The sequence below is a fragment of the Dermacentor variabilis genome, chromosome 2, assembly GCF_050947875.1.
Source record: "Dermacentor variabilis isolate Ectoservices chromosome 2, ASM5094787v1, whole genome shotgun sequence".
In the NCBI taxonomy this organism is placed as follows: Eukaryota; Metazoa; Arthropoda; class Arachnida; order Ixodida; family Ixodidae; genus Dermacentor; species Dermacentor variabilis.
The window spans coordinates 127123420-127144092 of NC_134569.1; positions in this window are offsets into that span (position 1 = coordinate 127123420).

The window sequence follows — 20673 nt, forward strand, 5'->3', positions numbered from 1 at the left end:
GAATCTCAGAATTGGAAAAAGAAAGGCTAGCAACAGCAACTGTGGCAATAGCAGCAACAACGAAAATGAAAAGCAACAAAGGCAACAGTGGCAGCAACTGCTGCACCAACAGGCGGAAGACAACAACCAAAACAAAGTAAACGACAAAAAACAAAAGGCCCTCACTCTTTTTTAAACCGTCTTTTGTTTTTATTTTGCTTTTAGTCGCTTTCTTTTGCTTTTTGCAGATTTAGTAGTCTCTGGGATGTCCAGCTGTAACATGTAACCTGTTTTCTAGCCTAAAGATGAAGCTTTACCTTTGGTGCTCCTATCTAAATACATGTAAACGGAGAATTCGTTTTTCTCGGCAACCACTGCACCAAATGTGACGAAGTTTGTTGCAATTAAAAGAAAAACTTAAAATATAGTGACTGTTGGTTTCAAACTTTTGATTATAGTCTTCAATATTTTATTAAAGATATACAGAAATCAAACATTTATAGAAAACGTCACTATCAAGTTTAGAACTCTGTAACTCAGCAATTAAAAATGATGTCACGGTTTTGTGAATTGCATCTAATAGTACATCTAAAGTGGACAATATTGATAGGTTACACGTGAGTCTCAAAAAATTTAATAATCTGGAAATACAGCTTTTGTAGAACTCTTGTACACAACATAACAAATTCACGTAAGATATAAAATGACAAAGCAAATTTGTCCGCTTTCAATGGTCTAATAGATGCCGTTTAGAGGACCGCGATATCTGTTCTTGATGCAGAACTATTAACTTGTAAACTTCGCGCTTCTATTTTTTTTAAACGTTCAAATTTTGAAAAAATTCTTGTAACAAAATTCAAGCTCTAAATCGAAATTCCGCTTCCAAAAGTCACTAGAATTTAGCTCTCTCAAACGCAACAAATTTCACCAAAATAGGTTTAAAGGTTATCTCAGAGAAACGTTTTCCCATTTTACGTGTGTTTGAATAGGCCGCGTCGGAGTTTGGGCTGAGCTAAAGCTTCCTCTCAAATCCTTTTCACGAAAACAAGTACAAAAGCAACTTGAACTAAATGCCACGTCGAAGAAGGAGAGCTACTTGGCATGCTGTATAGCCACTTCCTTTGTCATCTTGTCTATAGAGATAAAGACTTCAAACTTGGAAAACTTTGTTGGGCGAAATTCAGCCCGTAAAGGAAAGTACAGTTCGGCAGTGGCAGGGGTAGTGCTGATAGAATTGTCGGCGGGGAACGAAGCGCGTGGATCTGTCGACAACCAGTCCTCTTCATAGAGGGCATCCCTACGCGCAATTCAACAAGCAGTAATCACCGCGATAATTTAAGGAAGTGTCACGCGCATTGTGGACACCTAATAACGACGTGCCCATCACGCTTGGAGCTAGAGATCTCACTACGAAATAACCGTCTGATAAGTCTGATGCTTTCAGCACGTCCTGCTGAAGATCTAAACGGTAATATCGCAGACAAATCACGATGACATAGATGACGGGCGTAAACTGACGACGAGAAGAATCCGCACAAAGGAATATCGCGTGCAAGTATGGGCACCGGTTATCCGCCGAGTCGGATGCCGTGAAATTTAGATGTTCACAAGCAGAGGCTCCGGATGATATCACGTTTGGTCCGCAGAAACAGCCCGCCAAGTTCAGCGAACAAGAAGGACAAAGGCAAGTCGCAGCGGTGCGCCAGTGCACAAACGCGCACATTCGAAACGCTTTTAGTTTGCAGCTAATCTCAGTTTTAAAAACAAATATTTCGCGGATATGCCCAAGAAACTGCGCGTGCACGTGCTTGCGACGTCAAGGTAATTTCTTTTATTTACAAAAAAATAAGAAAGAAAAGAAAACGTTGCACTTACAAGAATTTTTGAGGGAAGTGGACTGAAAATCCACGAGACAAAATTTTTGTGATGCAGAATCACCGCTGCCACGGTGCGTGCGAGCAAATGCGCTCCCTCTGGAAAATCCGGTTCTGGCAAGGGCATTGCCAGGCACTTTGTTGCAGGGTGTCCCATACCTCGCGAATGTACGACCATACGTGGTGCACCGTCCGCTGACCCGCCGCAGGGAATTCATTGAACAGAACCCGCATCATTACTTCCCGGACTCTTCCCGAAGAACAGGGCCGCAGCAGTCTCGAGCGTCAGGTATACTACTCCCAAGTCTCCCTCCCTTTGGTCAGGTGTGACGAACAAACAAGATTACTCCGGTAGTTTTCCCGCCCGAAGCGCTCGTTCCACGCGCACAGCTTGGCGATCCCAAGGGTGCAGTAGGTCGCGTGGGTTCGGCCACCGCATCGTGACCCCTCTGTTCGCACAGGCTATTTCCTTGAAGCGAAAAATGGCGTTGCGTGCCCGCGGTGAGGTTGTCGTACCTGCCCCTTCCTAATCTGGGTTTACGGCTTGGTACAACTCTCCGTCCCGCCTTTGTCCACGACTTTGTGTCTTTCTTCTGCGTTCCTGTCTTGCTGAGCCCTGGCGTGCACGCGTTACCTCCATTGAGGTGGAGAGAGACAGAGAGAGAGAGACAGAGAGAGGACGCATAGAAAGGCAAGGAGGTTAAGCAGAGGTAGTTCCGGCTGGCTAGCCTGCACGGCGGGAAGGAGTAAGGAGACAGAAAGGGAAACAGAGAGGGTGGGGGCGAGAGAGTAATAGAGACGAATACGAACAAACTGCGTACACTATAGAGCGGTAGGGGGCGGAGCTCCTAAAGTCTACCGTTGTGGTAGAGTCTTGTGTTGCTGTCAGCGGGCTGCCTTTGTAGAATCTTCGTCGAGGTGCTGGGCATGCATGTTACCAAGTGGCTTTCTTGCACGTATCTGACCGAGCCATATCTGGAAGCTGGAGCATGGCATGAAGAAATCCGTTTCCAGGTATGACGTAGGTATGGCGCTGCAGCACGGAAGAATCTGTGAAGTATGCGCGTAGTGATGGTAAAAATAGAGCCGCTTCCCTCCAGTCACCACTTGCACTTTAGAGTGGGGTAAAACATCACAACAAAGAGATGAAGTTAAAACGCTCGAGCGCGCGCGCGCGCGAGAGAGAGAGAGAGAGAGAGAGAGAGAGAGAGAGAGAGAGAGAGAGAGAGAGAGAGAGACTCTATATTGAAAACTGTGGAGGTTTGCCGGGTAGCACGCCTAGCATGTTACGCCAGAGGAATCTGGTGACGCACGAAATGTTACACACAGGACACACGACAATTAACTAACATACGCATAAAATGAAAATAACACAATGTGTACAATAGAAGTATATTGTTGACACCAGTGTCTCCCAGAAAAGTAAAAAGCGCCTTTGTAGCGCGGGACGCACAGGCGGCAATAGTCCATTGTACAAGTAGGCTTTGTAGTTCAAGGTGTCAACCTTTAGGTAAATTTAGTGTAATTGTTAGGACGGTCATTTAGAGTACAAAGACGTTGCTAAATTTGAAATTGGAGGTTAAGTGTACTATGCCCTCTCGTATATGGCAAGTAGAACACAGGGGCCGTGTCCTCGTATAATTTTACTGAAGAAGTGTTTTGTATAGATGACGTTTAAACGAATATGGTACAGACACCCACAATCACAGCTGTGAAGTCCGCAGGGCGTCTGAAAATCACCCGTCTGGTGGTATGTGCGAATAGGTGTTTACTGCTGTAAATATATCAAACAGTGCACCACACTAAAGACGCTGTAACTGAACTGTCTCTCTTAGAAAAGTAATCAACATTTGTACGGAGGAGTTGCTACTATGAGGAATCGCTACAGATACGTACCGTGCGAGTAATCTGTTGGCCTTTTAGATACCCTCTTCGTGAGGTCGCTGCTATGTGGGGCAAATAGGTAGGTGCATAAATATATGATTGATGAGAAGAAGAAGGATGTTAAAAAGGTCGCAAGACACTTGGGCGAAATCATTGCGCGAAATGTGGCTTCTGGCCATTTTTCGATAGCACAGTAATCTGTTCTGGCACGGTAAGAAGGTCAGCTGACGCAAGACAAATGTAATTGGAGATTGCTCGGAGAAGCTCTCGTCCTGCAGTGGACATAAAAGATGCCGCTGCTGATTATGATGATGCTAGCGAAAGCACACCGTCTGTTCAAGAAATTCAGACTGCGTCAGCTGTTCCTCTGTCGCGCTATCCGTAAAGGAGGTAGACCTTTCGAAAGGCAAGTGAATAGCGCCAATGCCAGCACTTCAGTACTTCAGTGCGAGATCACTATTAGCCTGCCAACCTGGATATCGCCGCAGTCTGTGTTCGCGTGTTCATAGGCGAGTTTCGCGCACACTACCTTTTCTTCCTTTTCTTCTTCTTTTCACACATAGGGTTGCCTGCGTGTGTGGGAAATAAATATGGAAAGTGAATTGGAATCGTCGTAGGGAAACGTCTAACGAAGAGATTCGTCACGCCAAGCGCAGCGAGCAACAACGAGCTCAGCGACAGAGGCAGCGGTAGTAGACCGACGAACAAGGTGTGGCCAAGCGATGGCGATTGCAGAGTTCTTCCTAATACTTATTACGCTCACATAATTCTCTTTTTATGTAATACTTAGATAATTGATTATTCATATCTGTAACAGTAGACTCTTTAAATGCCATTTTCAAGATACTTATTTCATTTCACCCTAATTTACTAAAAAAATTATAGCAGTCTTTTCACCGCCCGATTCATGGCCGATACCCTAGGGTGGGTTGCGCCATTTCACTAGGGAACAAGAACAAGAGCAATTCGTGGCGTTGACGCGTGCCAACGAAACTTCCGTAGAACGAAAGGAGCAATTGGAGAACGGCAGATTGCACAAGCGGGCCAAGCGCGGTGCCGAAACAGATGATCAGCGACAAGCCCAACTAGCTGCTGACGTTGCATACCAGCGTCGCAAGGCCGAGAACCGTCTGTCTTTGGCAACAGCTTCGACGGCCATCTTCGAGCGGAACGTCATCGACAAACTGTTCGACTTTGCGTGTTCTGGGTGTGACAGATGGCGGCACAAGAAGGAGTTGGAATCTATCACGGCCCCCATGTACACGATCTTGGCTATAGCCTTTCCCGACGTTGAAAAATGCTCTTCGTTTAAGGTGTGTAGAACGTGTAAGTTTTCGCTCGCCAAAACTAAAGTGCCTTTGTACTCTGTGAGCAATGGGTGTGAGCAATCCGCCCAAGCCTGCCCGCCTACGCTGCTCAACTTCATAGCGGAGCGCATGATTGCGCCTCGCATACCCGTTATGCATGTACGAGTGCTGCTCTACAACACTGACCAGTACGGTGCGAAACCACAGAAAGGTCTTGGTGCAATCCGCAACCCTCCTCCTCCTCCTATGTCCACTGAGCAACCATGTATGCAGCATGCAACCCAGTGTGCAGGACTATGGGCATAATGTGTGCAATAAAACAACGGTTTAACAACGACATCGCGACTGCAAATGATTTAATTAGGAACCGGTCAAACAGCGGCCTAGCAACGCCTAACTCTGTGTGATAAAATGGCTAATTTGGTCCAAGAAAGTGTGCTTTCGCACGATATTCCGTGGTTGGCGCAGCCAAACCGTTTGTAATTTTGCTATGGCTGTTTTTTTTTGCGCATGAGCGAGTCAATGAGGGTTTTTCTCTAACCATTTCTACGTGTAGATAAAGTGTTTCGGTTGCAAGGGGCGCCATTGTCTGATCATTTTCTTTGTATTCTTGCTTGGCGCCGAAGAGGGAGCACCCACGCTTTTGCCTGGCCCAAAGGCGGGCATTGATCGGTCTATAATTTTCAGGGGCGAATCATATGTAACTGGAATGGCAGATACAAAGTAACATAACGGATAACGTGACACCAAACGCTGAAGTATATAACACTTGTGAAAATTTTAATAACGTCGGAGCTAGGTTAAGAAATAACGAAAATTAATCAAAGCTAGTAAAAATAACTAAGTTGTGGTGTTTTACGTCCCTAAACTGCGCAGTGCGTCATGGGAGCCGCCGTAGTACGGGCTAATTGTGACCGCCTGGGATTCTTTAACGTGCACCTAATGCACGTTGCACGAATGTTTGTGCCTTCCAACCCCGTAGGAATGCAGCCTCCATGGTCGCGATCGAATCCACAACTTAATGCGTAACAGCGCAATGTCATACGCACTGAGCTGCTGCAGCAGGTTGCCAGAACATTTAAGCCGACGCAGTTCTTGCCTTTATGTATATTAATGTGCGCCACTTACATAAAAAGTTATGTGAAGATGTACACCATTATAACGGTACATTCGGACAGTAGAAATTGAGCACTCGGCACACATTCACCTGGCTTATTCAGAGCGCGGTGCTCAGGCTCACAGCGCTCGGATGCGCTTTCACCGTTGAGCTTGGAGCGTGACCGTGATCCGATGGAATCTCGATTACGGGGCTAATCCGCTTACGCTGGAAGAAGCTGAACGTTCGGCTGGGGCAAGGTTTCTCTGGATCCATTCGCAGGGCAAGAAAGAGACGAATAATGCTTAAGGAAAACGAATTTTGCAAGCGTGGGGAGTGCAGCGAAGAAGCGAGTACAAGAAAACGCAGGAACGAGGCAAAGATAAAAGAGCGAAGAGGACGCGATATGCTTTAGTAATAGTATTCCGCTGAAATAAGAAAGCTGTAGATTGTGCCACTCAACGGAATGATGTGAACGGACTTTATTTCACATAAAGTTTGCACAAACTTACGCTGGTGTTTTGAAAAAAAAAAAACGTTTCTCGTAGGCCACTTGACTAGCCCGATGTCCCATATGGAGCAGTGCATATGGAGACGCCGAATCTGGAGAACTGGATCTAGAGACATAGAGACGCCGAATCTAGAGAACAAACTCGTATCCCAGCAACGCGGCACAGCATTTGCGAGGCAGGACCTCCAGAGCGCGAACGCCGGAGTTTGACCAGCAACTGGTTCTGAGGCTTAGGCCAGCCTAGAACCTTACTCGACTAAGGACGACAGGCTGTATATAGAAATCCATACGCTCCCAAAGCTTAGTATTTTCACCCCTTTTGCAACGCATGGATGAGAGCGTCGACTTTCTTTGTTGGCAATGTGTCACAAAACATAGAGCGCAGCTGTAAAGCGTGCTCTGCCGCACTAGTGTGGTTGATGCGGCGAAGCTTATTAGAAGTTGCGATAGCACATCGCAAACTTTTTCTAGCATTTTGTGCTGGAAAGCTAACTGAACTGCGGCGGTCAGCACATTACCTTTAATTTTTCTGTTGTAGAATTAGCCTTCCATTATCATGTAAGTTAGCAGTTAAGTAGCCAACACTGCCCACTGACTTGAAATTTCATGAGAACATGCGCGTTCTTAACGCCTATAAAGAACGATTCGTTTCGACGAAACGAAACGAATGGTTGGTTGCATTTTAACGTCACTTAAACAGGCCATATTTCTGGGCGTTAGCTAACTTACGCTAAAATAATTCGCATTCCTTGCATCGAAAAGAAAAGAAAAAGCAGGGTGCTTTGGCGATACATGTTTTTTGCCCGTCTGTCCCTCTCTATAGAAAAAATATAAGTACACAGTATCTTTACAGGCATTATTATATACTGGCTTCCTTATGCCACCCAGCGTATTTAATAACATGAATCACATAAGAGATTAAAGAATAAACCCCGTTTTAGCGTTGAAAGTAAGTAGAACCGGTTACAAGCGTGGTGTTGTCTCAGTGCATACTTGTTCTCGTTCTGCCTCTCCACTGGCAATTTTCGCACTGATCCCCGTCTATAGCAGTTTAATGAGTTTTCGACCACAAACGCTTCGGCTCTTGGGTGAAAGTTCCTTCAGTGCACTCGACTGTAGTCGCAATTCCCTGTCCCACTTAAAAAAAAAAAAAAAAACGAAGTACTGACTACACTGACTTGCTGCTGCTATTATGCCAACTTCAAAGCTCGTATTTATTTTAAGCGCATTCTTTTTGTAGTTGTCGGTGACCTCTTCGTAAGTATCCTGCGATGCTTAAGAGTAAGGGAAAAAGATAGTTCGAGCAAAGTTCTCGGGTGAAAAGAAGCGCTCGGGCTATTCATAGAGAAAGGTGCATCACCAGTACGCGATTACGCCATTCGCGGATACAGGTTGAACAGTTAAAACACGCTCATCTCCCTGCTGCACCCCCCCCCCCCCCCCCCCCGCTTACACCACTTTATTTTGGGGCACTGAAAACAAGGCTGCGGTAGGCTGCGTGCCCTGAGCAACAAGTGCACTCTACGTTCGTTACACGCTGAAGCATTGCGATTAATTGGACGGAACCTTTCTCAGCGCGGGGCGGGCGGTCGCATCGTTACTGGTTCGGCATCCAAAAGCAACTCTGCATTGAAGTTCCGTTGCAAGTTAAAGAGCCCCAGCTGCTCGGGTTGTTTAATCTGGGCCCTCCATTACGACCTCTCTCACAGCTCTCGGTTGCGCTCCGCTCGCGGTACGTAAAAACCGGACCAATCGATCAGCGCCACGAAAAACGCTGCCGCTGATACGGCGCAGTTGCTAGCTTGCGCTAATAAAATTACGCGGCAGGCAAGAGCTTGGCTCATGTGCACAGCAAAAGAAAGAAAAGAGTTCAAGTAAAGCGAGCCGCAGATTGCTTTTCTGCACTTACTGCCACTGCAGCGTGAACGATAATGTAAAGACTAATGACTGTGCTTATTCTGTTTCTTTAGAAGTATTCAGCGTGCTTACTTTCGGCGTTCAGTTCGCGGGTGAAAGGTGTTTTGTATTTACTTTAGAGTGGGGCAGTCAATTCGTGTCCATTATGCTTGTCACAAAAATAAATTAACGCACGTGTTCGAATGAGATAAGAGACATTTGTGAGTGTAACTTTATAAAATGTATGTATTGAGTAGAAGCATGAGCGAACGATTATAGGGAAGGCTTCAGTTAGAGTCATCGTCAAAGCGCTCCTAACCACCATCGGGTTCCTGGGAGACGGCAGAGCCGGTTTCTTTCTATTTGCCCTGGCGTTTATCGTTCTGATTCAGCATGTCGCGATCTCGCCGTTCGCACTGTCTGCTTTCACGTGTATCGGACGTTGCTTGATGGCATCAGAAATTGGGCTTGTTGGTTGATCGTTCTGAATTTAGAACAGGTCAGCGCGGGAGAACGCGTCCCATTCTGTCCCTGTCCCCGGGTTGGGCTGTTATAAACCAAGGGGCGATGCTGTCAGATTGCTCTACAAAATCTTTCTTTTTTTGTTTTGTTACGACGAAGACTCGCCTTAAGGCAGGAGCTTTGATGTGTATTTATGTGTGCTGCGAGACCCCCGTTGCCTATGAACCATATTTATAATTTTATAGAATAACAGGCACCACAATATACTCCGAGAAACCTGGTTCATGCAAATGCAGCATGGATGGAGTGTAGATGGTCTTCTACAGACCGATGGCTAACCTGACTTATTTTTGCCGAGTCCACGAAAATTTGGTAATGCTTGTCGCACTGGAGCTCCGATTAGTGTCCACTTCAACTTGCGATATAGTTTCCGACCCGACAATGCAACTGCACCAAATGATGTTGAGCTCATAAAGAGAGAGATCGAGAAAAGGAAACGCTGCTACCGTATTTGTAGAAGCCACACACTTCAGCCACGCATTAGAAGGAGCCGTATCTCCCGTTGGACTCACCCCTTTCACGCTGATGCTCGTCAGGAACATTCTCAGAAAGCGGGCTCGCTGACACAGCCCTTGTGACACGAAGGCCACTCCATCATGTGGTGCCATATAGAATCTCAACACAGTGTTACCGGCACGCAATGGCTCTTTGGTTGCAGCGGAAACTGGTGCTAATGAACATGCTTGCTGGTAACATTTTAACATTACAACCACCCAGAACGAAGTGTTCTGTCCTGTGATGTAGCTTATTTTCTGCTAGACCAGGCTTGCTATCATGACAATGCAGGTACTTCAGGCGGCAAGATTTTAAGCATCACCGCAAAGAAGAAATAATTTTTTGAAAAGCAAGCTTTGGCGTAGCTGCGAGAATAAGTTAAATATTTAGGAGCCCATTATTTCCTCCCAAAAATGAAACGGTGCTGTGCGCCTTTTTATAAAGCAGACAATGACCGCACGTCACAGTTTTAGGCCGTGCACGCAAGCTGCAAATAAAATAGTTTTTTTGTTGCTACGTTTCGTAATAGTTAATGCCTTCGTCCGCGAATTCATAACCATACCTCACGCGAGACGCGCACGTTATTAAGCCTTTGGATAACGTTTTTTTTCAAGTCACGATATAGCATAAACGCACGCAATCATTTTTTTCTTGCTTCCTTTTGAAACGCGGACGAAGCGAATAATGAAAAGCGAAGAAACAAGCAAGATGCACGCAAAGGCGCTTGCACGCGTTGTCGTCGAAAATGCGTCGATTTCTCGGTCTCGTGTTACTTAGGTAGCCACTAGCAACGAGCTCTGCTTTCATAACAACACGCCACATCGCGCTGCCGCTTTAACGAACCGCAGAAATTATGCGTTCCCAGCTTGAAACACGCAAGCAAGTTGAGATTCGCGGAACGAGTGATGGAAAGGAAGCCGATAGGCTTAGCATTACGGGTTTATAAATACATTGGTGCGGACTAGATATAGTACTCGACCAGATGATTCTTTAACTTAGGTTAAGCGCGTGAAATGAAGCTGGGTAGGTCTTGTAACCAGTTGCACGGATAACCTTTGACCTGATAGAGCAAGGCGATGAGGGTTAAGGAGGGAAGTGCGCCAGAAAGCTACATAAAATTAGTTGCAGTGATGACCTTATAGGGACTTTGCGGAAATTTGGTGATATTGATTGATGTAACGCATGACCAGAGGGAGGGGTTTGCTAAATAAAAAGCTGACGGCCCAAACGTAGAATAGGGGTAATTAGAAATTTAGGCCAGCAGTGGAGAAGATTGCGCTGCTGAGGATTCAGCTGCTGTTCGTGATGCTGACGCTGCCATTGTTAGTCGTACTGTGAGCAGTTTTAAAGCTGTTTATAAATGATGATTATTCGCTAGGAATCCAATGAGTGCGCCTATTGCAGTAAACTTGATCAAAAAATATTTTTTTTTGTGGATGCCCGTAACTCTCCCTTTTCTCCGAGCGTTTGTGTAATAGTGGACTACTAAAATACGGTAAGGATTCATTTTACTCCACGTCGTCCTTTGATTGATTCATCAGTTTATTCATTCAACAAGTCAATAATTGAGCAAGTTGGCATGCGTTCATAGTGACTACTGAGGGAGGTAGTGCGCGAAGACACAAATAAATAGAAATAGACGACACAATGCTGCATTCGTAACTAATATTTCATTTGAAAAAAAAAGTAATCAGAAATAGGTAAACCAGCGCACAACCATGTGATGAAAAAACACTTCACATCACTGTAAAAGAAAGAAACCTACAGGCAGGGTCCAGGCCCACCCCACCAAATCGCAGGGCACTGAATAAAGTTATTTGAATGAATGAATGAAAAAAAGAAACTTACAAAAGAAGGACACACTTTTTTTCGCCTCAAATCACGCGTCAAAATTTATGGAATTCTTCCAGTAAAGGTAATTATTGCCCATGCAGCGTGCCCTAACGCTGCCTGATACGGATGTCGTTGTGTTTTACGATGTGAAATGTCTCGTTAATTTCAGCAGCTTGAGTGTGGCCCCTACTTTTAACAGGTAGTGGCCGCTTGCTGAGAGATGCGGTAGATCTGCGAGGGCAGCTGGGCGAGGGAAGAAGGGGCAGCTCCCGCCGAAAGCTGGCCCATGGTCCTGAAGGCTGCAGCTGGCTTCGATGCAACAGCTACACGTATCCTTCCTAACGCAACCTTTTCGCGTGGGGAGAGGCCTGGCGTGAGGTTAGATCAGCGTGGAATCGTCGATGCTCATGCGGAGCATCGAAGGACTTTTTTTTTCGACAGCCATGGCGAGCGTGCGGTGTTGCGAGAAGAGCGGCAGTCGGTAATATCACTGGAGGCTATAGTGACTGGCTGCGTCTTCCTGGATGTGTCTTGGCAATGATGAACGGGCTAGCCAAAGAATTAGCGCCCCAGTGCATGGAAGCATCTTGACCTCACGGTGCACTTTGTCGGCGAAAGGTGATCCGCTCAATACCTTGCGAATGGTCTTTCGCCATTTGGGCCAAATTTGCGTATATAACTGTTTTTGTTTAAATTTGTCTTGTGGTAGGCTTGATCCAAAGGTGGTGAATGCGTCATATGTAGCCTGCAGTCGGGCGAATATGGACGGCGGTGCCAGCGGAACGTGATAGTGGCGTGTTTGAGACGGGATTAGGGCGGGACAGCTTATAGCGCAGTTGCACCTACCTGGCCGGTGACCCTGGCATCGACAACTTTGATTTATAAGCACCTCGTAGTCATAGTGGTAGCACGACCATGTTGCTGAGTTTTGTACCATCGAATCCTAAACACCTGTGTGAAATAGCATCCCGAGAACCAGAAGTCACGCCTAATAAATGGTTTATTGTGGCTAGACCAAAATAATAATATGTTGTGAGTTTATTCTCAAGCGACGCAGTTTCATCATTTTTCGTAATAGCAACTTTAAAAATTTTTTTGGTGAGATGCAACGAAGCTGCTACAGTACTTACCGTGGTTTCGTCGCAACGTTCTTGCTGCAACAGGTGTGTTTGAATCCTAGTGAGCATAGTTGGGGCGTCCACGGTAGAGTAATCATTATTTGAGGTAGTGACAGCAGGCGCAAGCAAGCTCATGAAAAAATAGCTGGACAAGTGACTATGCCGCTCCAACCACACCAGTTTGTATTCGGTCACCTCAAACGTGTGCAATAACCCGTGTAGTGCTCGGTCTTCAGGGAGGCCCAGCATGTGCATTGCCCAGTGAGGCTGGCACTGAATAAAGGCTGTTTCACTGTGTCAAATGTATTATTGCTTCTGTTCGTGAAGCTTTCTTTGTTTATTTCTTAAACGACCTATACAAGACAAAGGTTTGGAACGATTCCGTACTTTGCTGGCACCACCGACGGCCAAAGCAACCAGGAAGAGTGCGCTGTTGAACCAGTCCTTGATACCCATTTTTATAGCGCTTTTGGTAGTTTATCTGTGACCTCTTTTTCTTTTTAAGTACACCTCCGAACATCTGTCGGCACCTTGACAACGCCGTAACTGCCTCAGGAGGCGATAATTACACAATAAGTCTTCAAATGGTCGAGACAAAAAGAGCGCGCGTTGGCTCCTCCGTGGCACCCGGCGGCCGTACAGGCAGGAAAAGCGTGCCGTGTGCACAGCCAAATGGCGCAGCATGCCGCCCACGGGAGAGTGAAATACGAGAATAGAGAAGAAAGCGCGAGCGAGGAGGAGAATGTGGCTACTTTGCCATCTTATTAAGGGGCTTAACTGATCACTCGGTCGTAGCGATACCTCGTGGTAGAACACAAAATGCAATAAATTAGAAATTGTCTCGAAGCGCATTCAGTGCACATTTGGCACACTATAATATGCTTATAAATTATCATGAAGAACCTAATAAAGATGCCCTAGAGCCCATTCTTTTTTTCTACCGCCTACCTGCAAGTGCAGGTAATGTACTAGGTGGAACGATAAACAAATGAAAGAAGGCACCGACCTTGTGAACACGGGAATCCTACTTTGTCGACCACCCATGAAGTACCGCCCAAGCGATAACCCCAGAGCCATTCTAGATAAGCAAATGAAAGTGGAGGAGTGCCGAGAGTTGGAAGTCTGTTTCCTCGTACCATTAGTCCATTCATCCGAGGGCGTCTCCAGAGCACGACGGCATTTCGAGTTTCGCCACACCCGGGCATTCCTGCATAGCGTTCCTGGAAAACTGAACTAACCGGTACGCTCTTCCGTCACGTGCCATCTCTATGTTTCTTCACTTATTCAATTTATACACCTCAAATTTCCCCCAGTCAGTCCCAGAGCGAATTTTGTTTCCTGCATGGCTGCAAGAACTGAGTCGGCTTGCTTTCGCACAGAAGACGTCGTTCAGCCGTCACAGCTCTTCTTGAAGAGAACTATCCGCTTCACGACGGCTCAACAGAGCTAGGCCCCTCCACTTTAAGCCTCTTTTCAAGCGGGTACAAAGATGTTTCTTAACCGTCACCGCTGTTATCTCTCTCTCTCTCTCTCTCAGTGACTCGTTTATAACCTGCGTCTTCACGCGCACGGGGATCGGGGACAACGTACTCGACTCTTGAGATGGGGAAAAACAGTGTTTATTATTTAAAAACGCGAATTGCAGCCCCTGCAGCCATTTGCTTGCAGTCTTTATTTGATCGGGCTTGCGAGCAGGGGACAGTATTCCCTTACAAATGTGAGCATCTTTGAGAAGAACAATCGACACAGCCGAATAAAAAAAAAGAAAAAGAAAGAACGGTTGAAGTTGTGCAGTGTTTGCTTTGATGAGTATGCAAGCGTGCGGATGTGGGTGGCTGCGCATTGCTCTTATAACAATCAAGCCGATTGTGCGCGTTACTCGCTTGACTGACTCAGGTCACCGTGATTCAGCTTCAAGTTTCGCTTCAGATGAGATGCTGCTCATCCGTTTCAAAACTTCCGCTTGTGTCGGCAGCAGAGCGGCTTGAAGGACCTTTGTTGTCTCTGCCCTCCATGTGCCCGCTTCTTTTTGCTGCTTAGTGAGATCAAGTGTGCGTAGAAACTAAAAAAAAGTTCTTTGATGTGACGTCAAAAGAAAAAGTTGAGGATGTAGTATTTCTGTTGGGTACACGATACAGCAAAGCCTATATATGTATGAAGGGTGTCTCAACTTCCGTGCACCGAGTTAAAAAAATATTTTACGCGAATAGAACCAAGAAAATATTGCTTAAAGCGGAGTTCTGCACACATCAGCAATACTTTATTGATGACACATGTTTACTTGATTATATTTATTTATTTCAATTGATAATCACATTTCTGATTGTGAAAAAAGTTGTGATTGAAGGACACAAGCAAAAACGCATTTTTTTCGCACTATCCACAAGTATGTATCAAGACGACCTTGCTCAGCTATCTATTTAACGGTGAAGGTGCCAATTAGACAGTTGTAGGTAATGTATGCCTAAAAGTTTTGGCTGGAAAGAAAAGAAAGGAAACGAAAGAAGAAATATGCAGTGAAATATGAACAATACCATGTGACATCCTGAAGGATTTGAGTACGGGCCAGTTGGTATGCCACTGCAAACGTGACCTAGAGCTTATACATAGACAAGGGGACAGGAGCTCTCGTCGTTCTTGCTGTCCCCTTGTCTATGTATGCGCCGTAAGCCACGTTTCTACTAGACATCCATCCGCAATAGAAAGTACTGCCTTCAAGCAGGCTCAATGTGGTATAAGCGGACCCGAAGTGTCCCTTGCTCACTAGGCTTTTCGGACGCTTTCAAGGTTTAATTTGAATCACGAAAATAACATTTAATACTTCCAAGGGCTATCTTTAATTTTGACCAAGTAGAAATATTTTATGAAGCGAGGGAGTGAGGTTATAATGCAACTTCCTTCGCCGAAAATACATTGGCCCGCATAGTCACTGGAAGGCAAGAACAGTTCATAGAAATGTCGAACCCCTGCGAACAACCAAGCCCATCTCCCAGGAACTGCTAATTCACCTACGCGGGACATACGGGCGCTCTAGAATCACTCTCGATTGGTTTCTTTTTTGCTTTGTGTTTTGTGTGAAGTGTAACTGCTTCGGTTTTGCTTCCCTGCAATAAAAGAAAAGAAGAAAAAAAGAGGTCGTGGAGTAGTGGCAAATCACCCGCACAGAAGCCGTGGGGTTCTTGGTTCGAACCCACCTATAGTAACGCGAATCTTCTTCATTTTATGTTCGCCAATATTTGAGCCAGGCACGTACCCAGGGAGAGGCCCGGAAGAGCCCCCCCCCCCTCCCGCGAAATTAAGCGGCATACCCCCTCCCCCGCCCACGCCGCCACTCCTCACACACATTCCTAAAGCGCCGCCAAATCAATCTTCAGACTCAACAGCCATTCGGCGGTTAACATTTTGCTGCACTTTTCTCTCCTTTTGGATGGCGGTAGTTACCGGCATCTCCTGGGGCGTGAAGGCCAATTTATCTCATGGATTCGGTGCCTGCGCGTTTAACTCGAGATGCGTTCAGTTGTCACCATCTATTGGAACGATCACGCACATTGCTGTTGCTTCGTTAGTTCAACCTTCTTTGTTTAGACTGATCCAGGTAAAAGGAAAGGGATTCAGTTCACAGTGAGCTGGTCTGTATTCTCGTGGAACGATTTGCGGCTGGATAAAACGCCAGTTGCATTTCACTTGTCATTTTGCTTCATTTTTTCATCGAGTGACGGCTGATCCAAGGCTGATCCAAGGATCAGCCGCGATGCTGGCTGATCCTTGGAACCATATACTCGTCATATGGGTTAGATAAAGTGGAAAAGAAAATCATGCGAAACAGTGTCCACCATGAAACCCTGCAATAACCGTTAAACCTATAAACAATCTGACTGTCACCCGTTATCTGGCCTCGTTTTTCCTTAATTGTATAGCACTTTTCGTGCGAAATTGGCAACTGGAAACAAGAGTGTCAAGGAGTTGAGAAATTAAGCGATCTACTAAGGGAGAGAGCCGAGGCAAGAGCCAAACAGGATGGAAAAGCAAAAATTAACAAATTTAACCGTTGTTTGTGAAAATATTTATGGATCAACATCTTTTTATTTAAAAAGGAAGTGGAGAATGAGTCCGTGTGTTTTGAATTACTGTTCTGCAGTTATTAGTCGAGCCGCCTGACGCAGCCACTTCTCTGCTGTGCTTATGTGGGTGTTTTAATAACCTCTTGCGGTGGGCGCAGTATGTCTAGAACTGCAGTGTCCTGCGCTCTACGTGGTTGTACGGTATACTGGCGGCCACGTATCGTTACGCAACTTCCCGAATAACAATACGAGTCGGTTTTGGCACTTGGTAGAGCAGTAAATGAGGAATCCAGAAGAACTGTGATTGTTACGCAAATATATGTTACTCTGTAATTCTTCCAGAGCTAATTAAAAAAATGCTACTAGAAATCTTTATTTTACACTGTCGCTAGTTTACATGTTCTTGGCAGCGTTCTTCCTGCGCTTCTTTCCTGCGCGAGTCCATTTGATGTGGTTCCTTGTTTGTCAAGTAAAGGAGAGGTGTATCTCACTGGCGTGCCTGTGAGATACACCTTACTTCATTTATATTTTGCGGGCTTACGCGTATTTATGGCGAACGGTGGGCATTATTCACATTTGTACTTGTACTTGTAAAGATACCCCCCTAATTTGCGTAAGAAAGTTACCCTGGGTTGGGCCACCAAAAAAATAAAAGAAAGAAAGAATCCTGTGTACGTGGCTGATTTGAGCGAGATGCTACTTGGAGATCTTAGTTACTAGCTCCTACCTGCTTAGCGCAGTGAAAAAAAAAGTGAATACTTACATCCCGGTTACGCGGTATACCTTTGATAAGGTTTCAGTAACTTGCTGTACTCTTTGCATATTTTCGTCGGTTTGCACCTCTGGCTACATTTTCGACAATTTTGCTTTTAGGATGGGGCAATGTCACATGCTCTGGGAGTGGAAGGCAACTTGCACTAGCCCCGATACTGGCTCGGCCAGGTGGGAGGCGGCCCTCCGCAGCCCGCTCCTGGTCAGGCTTGGCTCGATGGTCTCGACGTGAGAGTCGACCACAGCTCGCCGACGAGCGCCTTGTAAAGATACCCCCCTAATATAAGATACCCGCCTTGTAAAGATACCCCCCCTTGCGGGACCTCGATAAAGTTTTTCAACCAACCAACTGCCATACTGCGACCTCTAGGAGCACTGACATCGAGTTCGCCGCTGGCGATTTGTCCCCTTCCGTTGAGGTTGGCGATCACCTTACAGTGCGGCGACACGTTCTATTCGATTAGATATTTTAAAGAGACGCAATGGGCGCTTTGTAGCGCAAGCACTTCAAGTACTCTATTTCTTCCTCGGCACCAACGGCCGCCTTCCGAGGGGGACGGTATGCAAAAACGGTTGTTTACCGAGCTTTTATAACACGTTAAAGAACGTCAGGTGGCCCAATAGTTTTATCAGCCGTCCTCGAATGTGGCGCTATCTCATGACCCGAGTGTTGATTTTGGACGTCAAACAGAATCAGTCAAATAAATAGCAGCTAAATAATTTCTGCAGCAGCAAATTTTTATTGTTGACGAAGACTTAGTAGTAATTAAGCTCCGTTCCAATATGTATGCGCATTTTCTGCAATCTAGACTAATGAGTACTGTTTGGGCGCAGGTTTTGGAGACGCAGAACGGAGTTGCTCTATTCGTGACCAGTTCCAAAAGAATGGACTCCGCCCATCTTTATTACCGAGCAGTTCGGCCTCATAGAGCTGTGGAAGTACGCCTCTGCTTCTTTTGTCTCATTGCGAAACCGCTGTTCACGGATGCATGTCTTTTGAGCACGCCTGCTCGCGTGCCGAGGAAGGCTCAGTTATATACAGGTTGCATCAAGCACCTCCTTTGAGCACTGAACTCCACCCCGTCTTTGTTCTTGCCTTGCCTTTAATAGCGATGGATACGTTTGAGAAGCCACTTGACAATAGATAGAGAGAGAGCGGTCAGTCGGAAGGGTACGCAGTGAATTAAGTGAGGATATTTCTTGGGTTGTCTCATCTGCGCTATTGTCAGTCGCGTGCTCGTTGTGGTGAAATAAATATGAGGGGAATAAACTAAGTACATAAACCTTAGGATGAAGTAGTAAGCAGCTGTAATGCAAGCTGGGAAATAAATAAAAGACAATTGAAGAAGAACGTGACTCGCTTCTTTGGCGTGGGATAACTTGGCTTCCATGGCGTGCCCCAGCGCAGTTTCTTGAGCTCTGTTTGAATGGGTAATGAAAGAGGGAAAGTCGGTGCTCTTAGGTAGGGGTAGGGAGTGCCGTCTGGTAATATAAATTCTGTTTCGAAGAGATACTATTCGTTGTTTTGTTTTATGACTGCGGAAGAAGACAGAGAGAGAGAGAGAATAAAGAATTACTCTGTTAGTAGACGAGCCAGATAAGGCTTGATATAAAAAAGAACTGAGAAGATAAACAGAGAGGCCCTACTATGGTTCCTCTAGTGAGGATCGTTCAAGGTAGGTAGCGAACGCTACTCAACTAGGCCGGAAGCGATTTCTATCACTGCCATATGAGAGAAACAGAAACAAGAACAGCCCATTACCCGGCCGAGTGGAGGCAGAGAAAACATTTACGGTAGCTGCGATAGCAGTGTGCGCATGCTTCAAGTAATTTTCTACGCGAGCGCACGCACGAACTTCTGGTCAAAATGTATTCCCAAAGTATTTTGTGCTTTTTTTTTGCTCGTGGAACGCGGTAACTTTCTGGTCGTCTCTACCGCAAAATCAGATAATAACCCGAAGTTTATTCTTTCTGACCGAGACGACGTTGGTTCCCGCGCACGCGTAGGAATTTTAACGAGTTTGCATGCGAGAAGAGTTGCATGCACGAAAAGAAAGAAAGAGAGGAGGACAAAAGTGCGCATTGTTCACGCGAGTACCTGAGAACTTCGGCACACGTGGGGTAGTATAGCCCAGTATTTGAGACGCTCGTCGGCGGCAGCCATGTTTTGCCGTGACCTGGGCGCGAACAGGTGGAAATAATGACGGCCATCAACGGTCGGCCCCGTTCTTTGTGGCTCGCTTGCCGACACCGATGCACTCGCCATGGCTTTGTCGTCAGCTCATCCATCGCCAAAACATGCAGCCCCTGCACAGGCCGCGCCGACAGATTGCCGCTGGGTTCGAGTTTAACTGCATTTGCTCCAAACGCGGCTACGAGAGTAATGATACTCTGGTTTATAGTCCGCATCAGCAGCACCACCATTTACACTTTTACTGCGAAAGCAATACTGCTCGCATTTTCGGGCCATCTGTGGTCGTGGCGCCTCCTTACACAGCTGCGTGTCACGTGACCGTGTGACATCACGCCAGACCGCGAGACGGGGTCCCAGCTCGCGGCATCGATGGTGGAGGCGAAGCCCTGCGTGCCACTGCTGCGGCGCTACCGAAAGAGGGCGCTCGCTGGTGTGACGTCACGCTAGGAGGATAAATGGGGCTACAGCTCGGCTCCTCGCAGTGGTCGGCGCGCTGCCTTGCGCTACGTCGGATGTCGGATGTCGCTATGTCGGAAGTTTAACAAAGGGCAACCATGTCCACACCATCAGCCGAACCAAGGCGCAGCCAAGGGTATTGCTTTCTCAATCTTCCAGGCTTAACCAAGCTAAGCCTTCAGCCAATTTTTTTCGTCGTCTCCGTTGTACTATGTTCCTTTAGGCTACAATGCTTTCACTGTTCTGAGCAAAGAAAAGAAAGAAAAACGCTGCATGATGCGAAAGTAACGCCAACCATTAATGTTGTTCGGGACTTAAACATTCTTCAAGGCTGCGCTAGCTCATCTGTCTGAAAAGCAAATGTCGTAGTTTCCTATAGCGGAATCACAATGATAGACCGGAAAGGCACAGGGCGAGCGCCAACTTTTGTTTCTCACCGGGTGGTGTACGCTTGTCAGCGCAGGTTCTCCCGGGGGGACAAGCCCGTCCTGTAGTCGTAGATGCTTGAGAGGCAGCGCCACTTTGTTTAGTTTGTTTTCGTTTTCCTTTACTGACTGCGCATAACCATTGGGGGGGGGGGGGATTGACCAAAAGTTAGCTAGCGTCGGCAAAGACGCTTAGTGCTCATTAGAAACAAAGAAAATTTTGAGGAAGAATCGCAAGAGTGATAGGCAAC